An 11,798-nucleotide genomic window follows, 5' to 3' on the forward strand; every position below is an offset into this window, starting at 1 on the left:
TTGTATATTTATGGTTTTTTTCCCCGCAGTTGATGCCTGGATAATGTAGCACTGCTGTAAGAAGGTTGGATTTCAAATCAGAGCAGTTGGGAATTCTGACTCTGTCACTTGCTAGCTATGTTGTTTCCTTGAGCAAATTATATAACCCTTCTGGGTCTTACCTGTAAAATGAAGGGGTTGTGCAGAGGTGACCTCTAATAGCCCTTCTCACCCCAAATCTCTGACCCTAGGTTGCAAAGATGCTTTTTAAATGCCAGTTCTGTATCTTGAGTTAAGCATTCTTCATTTCTTGCCATATTCAAGTTGGATAAATTCAGTTCTTTAAGTGGTCCCAAATTCTTTGTAGCTGCAAAGGCCCATCTTTTTAATACTAACATTATCTATCAACTTAGAAGCTTTAAAAATTCAAATAACTCACAGGGCAGTAGAAAGGCACATGGTAGACATAACTAGGCTGGAGTGTATTACTAACAGTCACTTGGATGAGAGGAGCTATATAAAGACATTTATTGAGAATATTTGTGATCAGATGATAATTCCTGTTTATGTGGTCCTATATGGTTTAAAAGTCATTTTGTGCAGAGCCCTGTGAGGTTAGTAATTATATACTACATATATATCTATAAAATGTATAATTATATAATTAATATTTCCCCTCCCCCATTCTATAGATAAGCTTAGAGTTAAACTGACCTGCCCCAAGTTCACATAAATAGTAAATGTCTGAGGATGACCATTCCTAAACCTTGATTCCTGAAAGGGGAGATTGATTTATTTTCATATTTATATGTGAATATATTCATTTGTCTTGTTGAGAAGCTTTAAGTGTTGACCAGTGGTGTATGTATTGACATTTCTGGCAGAGTTAACATATTTATTGTTATCATTGTCCTTAATTGGATTAAATGGAAGTGTGCTGTAATGATGGAGTATCATACTTGAAGTGAGGAGACTGAAGCAAACCAGGTTTGCTTTGTAACCTACCCAGGGTTACACAGCTAGTAAATATCTGAGGTGGGATTTCAACTAAGGTCTTCTGACTCCAGACCCAGCAATCCAGCACTGAGCCATTCACCTGCTCTTTTCACTATACTGTGTTGTTTTCAGGTCATCTGTAAAGAATGATGGTCCTACCACACTAGTGAAGCTTAGCTCCCTACTGTGTGGTAGACCAATTTCCAGGGCTAAGATATCTTGATTTTTCCAGGTCATTTTCTGTCCCATTGATTTAGATGGTGAAGTACTGTTCTCACAATTCAATTAATATTGTTGTCCTTACACTCAGAATTTGTGAGTTGGAATGGGCCTTAGAGGCCTCTGCTCTTAGAGCCAGTACCCGACCGAGAATACCTTCTACAACATTGCCTAGTGACATCCAGCGTGTTTGTGAAGAATTCTAGTGATGTACAACCCACAATCTCCTCAAGGCAGGTCTGTTCTATTTTTGAGCATCTCTTATTGTCAGCTCTGTGTGTGTGTGTGTGTGTGTGTGTGTGTGTGTGTGTGTGTGTGTAAGGTATCCTATGGAAAGCCTACAACCTTTGACTTTCCAGTACGTACTACCCAGGACTTTTCTTGGGGTATGGGGGTGGGTAATAGGGAAGCATAAAGAGCTTAGGTGGCACATTTGGCGAGGCTCATGCTGAACATTTTTAATGGGGTTTTAATTATGCCATCAGCTGGCACATCGTGTAACGGTTTAGAAAGTCATAGATTACCCAAGAGCCAATTTTGAAAAGCAAGTGTGCCTGAAAGGGGGTTGTGGTGAAAGGATGCTTCATAAGCATGGAGAAGGAAGAAGAAGAGGAAGAGAGGCTGGAGCTTCTTGCCGGCCCCTGGTACTTCCCCTCTTCCCTTTAGATACCACTTTTATTGACTCTTAGGCTGAATTCAGGACTAGCCAAGCTGTAGCTGAGTACATGTGCTTATCGGGTCTACACTTGTACATCTCTTCCCCAGTCTTCTCCCTGCCCTCTTCTTGGCCATGTCTAGTTTCCCCCACTGTTTTTATATAAGAGAATACTTAGGTGTAAGAGGAGGGGACTTAATTGTTTTGATTCAGAAGGGCAGAGTTAGGAGCAGAGTCTATTTTTCTGGATTTGATACTCACAGCCCTCTTATCCTAGACTGTGCTGCCTGTCTTGGCTTTGTGTGTGAGTGCATTGCTACAGCAGCACAGTTTAGCAGATTGCTGGCTGTCTGAACAGCTTGATTCAGCACAGCAGTTTAGTATATTACACTTCAGTGGATTTCTGAACTCATTGACATCGAGATCCCCTTCCACCATTGCAGATTGCAACCCATCTATGTCTTTTCACCTACACTTGTCCCTCTTTTCCTATCATAGGACTCCCCTAGGGGAGCTAGCCAATATGTGAGAAGCCTTCCTTTATGATATTTTGCATTTTGAGGGTACCCATGGAGCGCTTGGACTGGCTATCTGCCCACCTCCTTTTCCAATTAGGCATTTATTCAATGTTTTATACCACTAAAAAAAATAGTCCTTCCTTTAGGGCTCCACTCAAATGATACTTCCTATATGAAGCTCTTCCTGAATCTTTTCAGTGGTTAGTGATCCCAAACTACTTCATGTTTATTTTGTATCTATTTCATGTTGACTTATCTGTATGTGTCTTTCTTTTCCCCCTCTCAGTAGAATGTAAGTTCCTTGAGAGCCAGAACTGGCTTTTTAGCTTGGCTTTCTATCTCCAGTACTTAGCATAATGCCTGGCACACATAGTAGGTGCTTAATGAAAAAAAAAATTTATTTTGCTTTTTTTTGGTGAGGCAGTCAGGGTTAAGTGACTTGCCCAGGGTCACACAGCTAGTAAGTGTCAAGTGTCTGAGCTCAAATTTGAACTCAGGTCCTCCTGACTCCGAGGCTGGAGCTCTATCCACTGTGCCACCTAGCTAATGAATTTTTGAATGAATACTTGTCATCTGTAAAATGAAGGAATTGGACCACATTTATTTATGACCTTTAATGTACTTTTTAGCTACACCTGTATCCCAGAATCCTATCCCCCTGGGATATCTGGTCATGTCACAGCCAGGCCCAGTGAGGTGTCAGATGGATACCATCGGTAATAGCTGCATTAACTAGTTCATGGCATATGAAGCTTTCTAAGGCAGTTCTAATTTTTTTTTAATTGTCTTGGATCATTTTATTGATCAGAGTAGCCAAGTCTTTCACAGTTGATCATCATTACAGATTTACTGTTACTGTGGTTAATGATCTCTGGGTCTTGCTTATTTTACTTTGCAACAGTTCATTTAGGTCTTCTCCTGTTTTTTTTTCCCCCCCTGAAACCAGCCCCTCATCATTTCTTATATCACAATAGTACTCTATTACATTCATATACCACACCACACCTTGTTCAGCCATTCCCCAATTGAGGGCATCCCCTAAATTTCCAATTCTTTGCCACCACAAAAAGAGCTGCTATAAATATTTTTGTACATATGGGTCCTTTTCCTTTTTCTTTGCTCTCTTTGGGATACAGACCTAGTAGAAGTATAGCTGGGTCAGAGGGTACGCACAGTTTTATAAAAGTGCTTTGGGGGCGGTTCTAATTTCCTAATTTTCTTTTCGTTTCTAGAGGAATTGCCTCTATTTCAGTTGATTTCTTTTCTCCTCCAACCTATCTTCTATTCATTTGTAAATTCTGTAGGGAGTAAATCCATCTGTCCCTCTTACAGCTAATAGTTACCCTTTGAACCTATGAATCAGGCAGCAGAATCTATTTGCAGAGCAGTGGAGACCTTTGAATAACTAGTGATCCTTGAGTGATGGTTATAATTGGCTGCCATAGATTCTGGACCACTTGACTCAATAGTCTGACACTCCAGGAGACACGGTCCTGGGATGAGAGGAGTTGATTCATCACCACAGATCCTATTTTAAAGTGACAACCTGTTATCCTCCCACTGCTACCTGTGAATGCCAGCTCGGAGAGGAGAGCATGCTTTTTGTTCTCAGGGGTGTCTGGCTAGAAAGCATTGATTACAGAATAAATAGCTGAGCACCTGCCTGAGTGATCTAGGGATGATTTATTCTGAAGGAGAGAGAGAGGATGGGGGAAGGGCTATGGAAAAGTCACACGGCTTATTCACTTTTATCACTTTGATGAATCTTTTGATTTCTATTTTCTTTTGCGACTAGTAAGATAAAAACCATTATCTTAATGACTTTTGTCTATAGACTACTTATTAGTTTAGTTAAAAAAATCACAGCAACATCTTGTTCTCTCTGATATATGTACATGTATATGTATATGCAATATACACATGTATGTAGTTATGCAGTCTGAATATTAGAGTAGGTAGAAATGGAAGGCAAAGAGAGTCTGAATTGTTGCCAGTTTGTGCCTTATCTCAGCTCAGGAAAATGTCTGTACAGGCCCTCATCTTCTGTGGCTCTGGCATGCTCTTTGATGGGCATAGTTAGAACACGGATGGGGCACCAGGTGGAGATAGGCATGTTTTCAGGAGCTGGTTCTACAGCAGATATAGCTCTTTGAGTTACAAGTTACCCTTTTCATGCTGTGTTGGGATGATGGTTATCCCTATCTTTCAAGCAGAACACTCATTTTTTTAAAGCTTCTTTGAGGCTAAAAAACATTTTACTTTGCTCTGCCTCGGGCCCTGTAATTTCTGTAGAAGGGGTATGAACTGAGTTCTGCACATGGCTGTGTTGTACCCCCTGTCATCTCCATATTATTTTGGTATTCCCAATGGCTTGTGCTGAGCCAAGAGCTCGATCTGGAGGGTGGATGCTCCTTTCGTAAAGGGAGTTAAAAAATAAGACTCCTTCCTTATCCCTGAGTGTGAGGTGATTGGCTGGGCAGCTGCTGCGGCATTTTCTTTTTCTTTTTAGAACAGTTACCAAGGAGATGAATTGCCTTCCAAAGCCAAATGTGATTAGAAATTTGACGGCTGTCCCCCTTGTGTTTGAGGAGCAGACTGCCTTGTTTGCTAGGGAGAGGAGTAAAAAGGCCTTACTTACACTGAGTTTTTTTCCTTGTAGGTGGCGCAGCCCAGAAGCATCGGTGGAGCCTTGCTCTTAAGAATGCAGGGACAGGGACTGGGCCTGTGATTTCATTGGTAGAGGGAGCTTTTGGGCCAGGAAACTTTGTACCACATTTCACTGCACTTTTAGTGCCTAGAGGCAGTGAGACTTGTCCAGGGTTAGATAACCAGAATTTGTCAGATTTTGCCTCTGAATGTGAGTTTTCTTGACTTTGAGGACTGCTCTCTATCCACCGAACCATCCATACTTTAATAAACTATTAAAAAAAATTCAGTAAAAATCCCTGCAATAATCGCCCCCCCCTTTTGTTCTTATCAAATGGCATTGGATGGAGCAGTCATGTAGGCAGGGGAGGACTGCCCCCAGAGGTGGATGGAAGTGGAAATAGACCACTGGTGATAGTTTCTGCCCATTACCACCTGTGTGACCTCTCTGGACCTCTGTGTTCTCATCTTGGACCAGTTGACCTCTGTAGTTCCTTCCACTTCTAGAACGAAGACCTGCAGTCCCTTGAATTACTATGAGATAAAGTGGCTGCCAGAGTTCACACAATCAGAGGATCATAGATTTTGAGTTGGGAGCTTAGAGGGTATTGAATCCCATCTTCTCATTTTACAGATGAGGATACTGAAGTTGAAAGGTCTAGTGACTTGTCTGGGGTCACATGGCTATAAGGGGGTGAGGCAGAATTTGAACTTCCTCACTGGGGCACATAGAGGCAGAGCAGGTCAGTGGTGGCTCCCTAGCTGTGTATGTATTTGTGTGTATATATACATGTGTGTTGTTATATGTGTGTTTGTGTGGTATACGTGTATGTGTACATGCATACCTCTGTATGTGTATGTAAATAAATCTAGAAGCCCAACATAGAAGAATATTCATGGAAATGCCTTAAGTTCCAGCTGTCACATGTGGGGATAGGCAGCAGTAGTAAAATAATGAAGTCTTTCATTTATCTTATGTTTTGAAATCCAGCCTGACAAGTATTTCTTGTTTAAGTATGCTTATGTTCAAGGCATTGAGTTAGTTGTTACCAAGAGAAAATAGGAGATAACAAGAGAAAATGGGTTCCTTCCAGGCGCTTGCTACATTTGTGTGAATAGAGAGAGTAAACTGACCAAATGTGTAGTCATGGAATTTCCAAGTCAGGGAGAAAAGAGTGATGGAGAAGATGGATTAGGTTTAGACAGAATTATGCGTCTCGGTTATTAAGCCCTTCTTATGTTTCAGGCATTATGCTGGGTGCTGGGCATAGAAAACCAAAATGAAACAAACTCCTTGTCCTTGAGAAGTTTGTATTCTGCTGGGAAAGAAATTGTTATCTAGATGAGTTAATACAAAAAAAAAATACCCAAAAAATGCAGAGTAATTTTGATGGAAGGGGGACAGGGGGGGAATCAAGAAAGGTCTCTTGTAGGCTATATACTTGGGCTGAACCTTAGGCCATCAAAATAAAGTTTTACAAACATCGTAGGTCTTTTCAACCCAGGTTCCTCTGATTCCAAATCCAGCATTCTTTTTTTCTTTCCTTTTTTTTGGGGGGGGGAGGGGAGGCAATTGAGATTAAGTGATTTGCCCAGAGTCACATAGCTAGGAAGTGTTTGAGGCCAGGTTTGAACTCAGGTCCTTCTGACTTCAGGGCTGGTGCCCTATCTACCGTGCCACCTAGCTGCCCCATAATCCAGGATTCTTAGCACAATGCTAATGATACAAAATCTAAAGGTACTTGACCAAGCTAAGGACCACCAAAAAAAGGACCTTTGCCCTTCTTCTCTTTGGTCAGTGGACCCAGTGACCTCTAAGGTCCCTTCTGGCTCTAAATCTGCTATCTCTCCCTAACCTTAAGTAGCTGTGCTGTGCTAAGTATTTGTGAAATTGTATTGGCTCTCAAGGCCAAAAAGGTTGGAAACAACTAATCTTTAATATATCTGGGAATTTGATGTATTGATGGAAAGTTTGGGAAGAAAAACCCTGACAGGTAATCAAGTCTCTTTTTTTATTTTATAAATTAAGAAAGAAGTTTATGTGACTCACTCAGTGACAGGCAAGTAGTTAAGTGGCAAAGCTAGAATTTAAGTCCAGGTTTTCTGTGGCAGCTGGTGGCTCAGGGGCTAGAACATTGGACCTGGTATTAGGAAGACTTGAGTTCATATCTAGCCTCAGACACTCACTATACTAGCTAGGTGACCTTGGGGAAGTCACTTAACCTCTTTCTGCCTCGATTTTCTCAACTATAAAATGAGGATCATAATAGCACATATTTCCTAGGGTTGTTGTGAGGATCAAATGAGATAATATTTGCAACATGTTTTAGCACAGTGCTTGGCCCAAAGTAGGCCATTAATAAATACTTGTTTTCATCCTTCCTGGGGTGATAAAATCAACACCCTTTCCATCATACTATACTCTTTTAACTGCAATTGACTTTTTTTAAAAAAAAGTACAACCTGTATTGTACTTGTAGGTTAATTGCTAGAGGTATGTTATCAAAGTCTTTTTTAAACATAAACTTTATTTTGTTAAGGTAGTAGAATAAGTCCATTTAAAGATTTAGCTTCACCCCTTCCCTTGATTAGAATCTCTTGCCTGTTTGCCAGAAATGGTTCGAGAGATTAAGTGTTTGAGTTTTAGTTGGGATACATATGTGTGATTTATTCAATCTGTCCCAGAAGACCCTGTCCTCAGCTGTTGCTAGTAGAAACCTTTCAAACATAGGACTGTCATAGACTTAACATTGGTTACATAGCAACAAAATTTGTGTGTGTGTGTGTGTGTGTGTGTGTGTGTGTGTGTGTCCTTCTTCATTATGGACTTACTGAATCCATGGTGATGAAACCAGGAAGGGAGGGCTGAGATTCCCTTGCAGCTATTAACAGTTCACATTTTTAGAAGACCGTTATTAACAGGAGGTTGGGATGAAGGCCAATGACATGGAGACTCAAAATCTGCTCTATTACTTCATTGCAGTAACCCCAAACTGGGGTGTACGGGCTGGTGTTCACTTAATAGCAGTTGTCTGTTAATGGGTTGGAAATGCCCTGTGGTCTCCAAACTGTAGTAAACCATTCCACTTTCCACTTGGGCAATAATCACAAATAAGATTTCCCAGTAATAAAGTCTGGCTAGAGGATATTGGTATTGTCAAAGTAACCCTATCATGGGCTGTTAGGAAATGCCTGAACTTTCAGGATTATTGTTTGTGGAAGCCCTTTTGAACTAATCGAAGAAGTATGTTCTTGTTTTGGTCTGGTGTGTGGGGCTGCCTGGAGGCTCCAAAAATGTATTGACTTTTCAGAATACATAATTCAGTTATTGTTAATGAAAGAGTCCTGTAGCACCCCATAAACTTCAGTGCTTCAGAGAGGCCATTACCAGATGATGTGGAAACATTGTCTCTGTCCATCATTCATTTAACCAATGCTTTTTGGGGAAGTGGATGAGTGAAAAAAGAAAATCAGCCCTCCATGTGGTTGGCTCAGGAATGACCAATGGATAGATGGTCTGTGTGTTTCATAGGTTTACTCATGGTTTCACAAGAAAACAATGGAGGTCCCCGGTGCATGGGGTGGATCCACTTTGTTTTTCTTGGTCCTGTAGGATTGAACTAAAGCAATGGGTGAAAATCACAGATAAGCAGACTTGGCTCCATGTAAGGAAGATGGGATAGGGACTGGACCAGTGATTGCATTGGCATAGGAAACTCCCAGGAGAGGAAATTCCCTTTACCAGTGCAGGTAGGTGCTTTCTCTGCAGTTAGAGAGTTACCTAGAGCAATGGTGTCAAGCTCAAATAGAAATTGGGGCCACTAGCTTACCACATTTTAACATTATCTCCCAATTACATTTTAATCTGGTTCAGGCTGTACACAGCGTTTGCCCATAGCCACATAGCCAACAAGTATCAGAGGCAGGACTTGAACCCTGGTCTTCCTGACCTGAAGGTCAGTTCTCTATCCACTATACCACCTTGCCTGTCATGTAAGGAGAACTCTTCTTAGTAAGTAGAGCTGCTCACAAGCAGAGTAGGCTGCTTGTTTTGAGAGGTGGTGGGGTCATCCTCTCAGAAGCTATTCAAGCAAAGGATGGACATTATTGTAGAGGAGATTTTCTCTTACAGTAACCTCTTAATTCAGTGGTGTCCCAAGACGGGGCTGTGGCCTCCTGGGAGACTGGTGGCATGATCTTTCAATTGGAGGACGGTAAGAGAGGTCATATTCCACTCTTCCTGAGATAACTAATCATGGGACTTGTCTCCCATGCAATCACACTTACCTACCCTTTCTCATTATAGTTTCACATTCCCCTCTTCCACCGCCTTCTGCTGGGTATTGGCCTCCTTCAGTTTAGTTATAAGTAATTCTGACTCAGTAGCAGCTGCACAGGTTGAGAAACACCCTCAGCACCTTATGGTTTCAGTGGCTCTACTGTTTAAGGCAGTGACTTGATACAGATGGTAAGAGCCTTCTCAATTATCCCCTCCAAGCCCCATCTTCCCCCCATTTTGAGTGGAACCAATTCCATGCCTTGCAGAATTCATGATATTATCTCTTCCCCCCTGATATTTCCCTCCCTCTTCTGAACTTCCCTATTAATAATTAATAATAAAAATAATGATAGCTAACATTTTTACAGCATTTACTATGTGCCGGGCACTGTACTAATAAGTGTTTTATTGTCGAGGACGCCACAATCCAATCATCCAGATTCACCAACCTCAAAGTCATCCTTAGCATCTCATTGTTACCGTACAGATCTAAGCAGTTGCCACATTTAGGATTTTTTTTGTCTCCACAACACATTACTCACATCCGTCCCCTTCTTATAAGCACATGACCACCACTATTCCACCTCTTCTTGTTGAATCTCCCTGCTTCTGTACTCCAAGGGAGCTTCCAAATAACTGCTAATTAAAGTGATTTACACTGACCACACAGGTCTGACCACACCTGTCCCCTGGCTCCCTGTTGCCCTTAGGATGAGATATAAACTATTTGGTATTTAAAGCCCTTCACAGCCTGGCCCCCAAGTTGGCCTTCCAGACCATGTACCATATACCATATACTGATTGTATGTATTACTTCCTTTTGTGTATTAAATACCACAGCCACACTCCTCACCCTCATATAAAAACACAACACAACACCACACACACACACACACACACACACACACACACACACCAACACAAATAGAGTAGTTCAAACCATATAAAGAGAGAAGTAGATTTATATTGAAAGCTTTCTACTGAATTGAAATTAGAGGTAATTGAATTTGGCTTTTTTCTTTTTTCTTTATCATTTCATATGGTGAATATCTATTCCTTGGGAAACATTGACTCCTGTTGAAAAGCAATTCTGGTCACTGATTGTTAGGACATACTATTTTATTGTTGTGTTGTGTCTCTTTAAATAAAAACAGTCTTAAAAAGAAGGAATTTACCATTTCGGCTAGCTGCATTGATCAAATTAACTGAATAGTTATTAACAATTACTGTTTACAAGTAATTTTTACAAGTTTATAAGTCCTCTCTGTCTCCAGGACATGTAGGGATTTTCCCAAAACAATGAAGCAGATTTAGTCACATTCTTTTCAAGAGCAAAAAAGTACTGTTAATTAATAAGAAATATTAAGTGCGGTTTCATCTTTATCTCCTCTTTTTGGTCTGTGTTTTATACTGTACCTAGCATGCTAGTACAATAGTAGATGTATACAATTTATAAATTCACCTATTTTGGGGGTTGCATGCTCAAAATATTTTTTTACTAATACGTGTGTGATCAGTTCAATTTGGAAATTACTGTACTAATTGGTCTCTAAGTCTTTTTTTTTCTTCCCCTGTAGTCCATCTACACAGCTGCTAAAAGGCTATTCCTAAACCACAGAGGTGGCCACATTATTCCCCTGCTTGGAAAGCTCCAATTAGCTCGCTCTTGCCTCTAAATTAATCTGGCTCCAGCCTCCTTTTCCAGCTATGTTCTGTTAGTCCCTTGATGTACTGTATGGTTCAGCCAGACTTGCCCTTTCTCACATATGACATTTCCTCTCCTATCTCCAAGCTTGGAATGCTCTCCCCTGCCTCTTAATCGTAGCTTCCTCCAAAATTCAGCCAAAGTGCCTCCATACGCCACAGTTTTTGATGCTCTCCCTGCCTCCATTATTTTGTGCTCCCTTTGATTCCAGAACCATCCATGGCCAAAAAGTCAGAAAGATTGTCAGAAATTGCTGACTCTGACACACACATACCTTTTGACTATCTCTCCATCTATAAAAATCCAATAATTTAGCATTAGGCCTGATTCATAGAAAGTCACTTTACCTCTCACTGCCCCAGGCACCTCTTTCTTCAGGAGTTCCTTGCATCGATAGAAGTCATAGTCGTAGTTTGTTTTTGAATGAAATTTGTACGTGCGGTTTTCCTGGTAAAACGTAAGCTCCTTGAGGACAGGGACTTTATAGACCCCGGTCCTAGTACTGTGCCTGTTCAGTTGTGTCCCACTCTTTGTGACCCTATTTGGGGTTTTCTTGGTTCAAGATATTGGTCTGGTTTGCTGTTGTCTTCTCTAGCTCATTTTGCAGATGAGGAAACTGAGGGAAACAGGATGAAGTGACTTGCACAGGATCACACAATAGTTGTCTGAGGCCTGATTTGATTTGGAATGAGGTGTTCCTGACTCCAGCCTCAGAGCTCTATCCACTGTGCCATCTAGGCAATGCTTAAGATCATCATAGGAACCGAGATTGAGAGTTAGAAAGGAACCCAGGCTGTGTAT

General features: G+C 41.1%; 1 protein-coding gene across 4 annotated transcripts in view; it reads left to right on the forward strand.

Moving 5' to 3' along the window:
* ARHGAP26 (Rho GTPase activating protein 26) overlaps positions 1–11,798 on the forward strand; it is a 528,120-nt gene that overhangs the window by 40,407 nt on the left and 475,915 nt on the right. The window lies entirely within an intron of this gene.

This window comes from Phascolarctos cinereus, unplaced genomic scaffold (assembly GCF_003287225.1).
Source record: "Phascolarctos cinereus isolate Bilbo 61053 unplaced genomic scaffold, phaCin_HiC Scaffold_2;HRSCAF=192, whole genome shotgun sequence".
Taxonomy (NCBI): Eukaryota; Metazoa; Chordata; class Mammalia; order Diprotodontia; family Phascolarctidae; genus Phascolarctos; species Phascolarctos cinereus.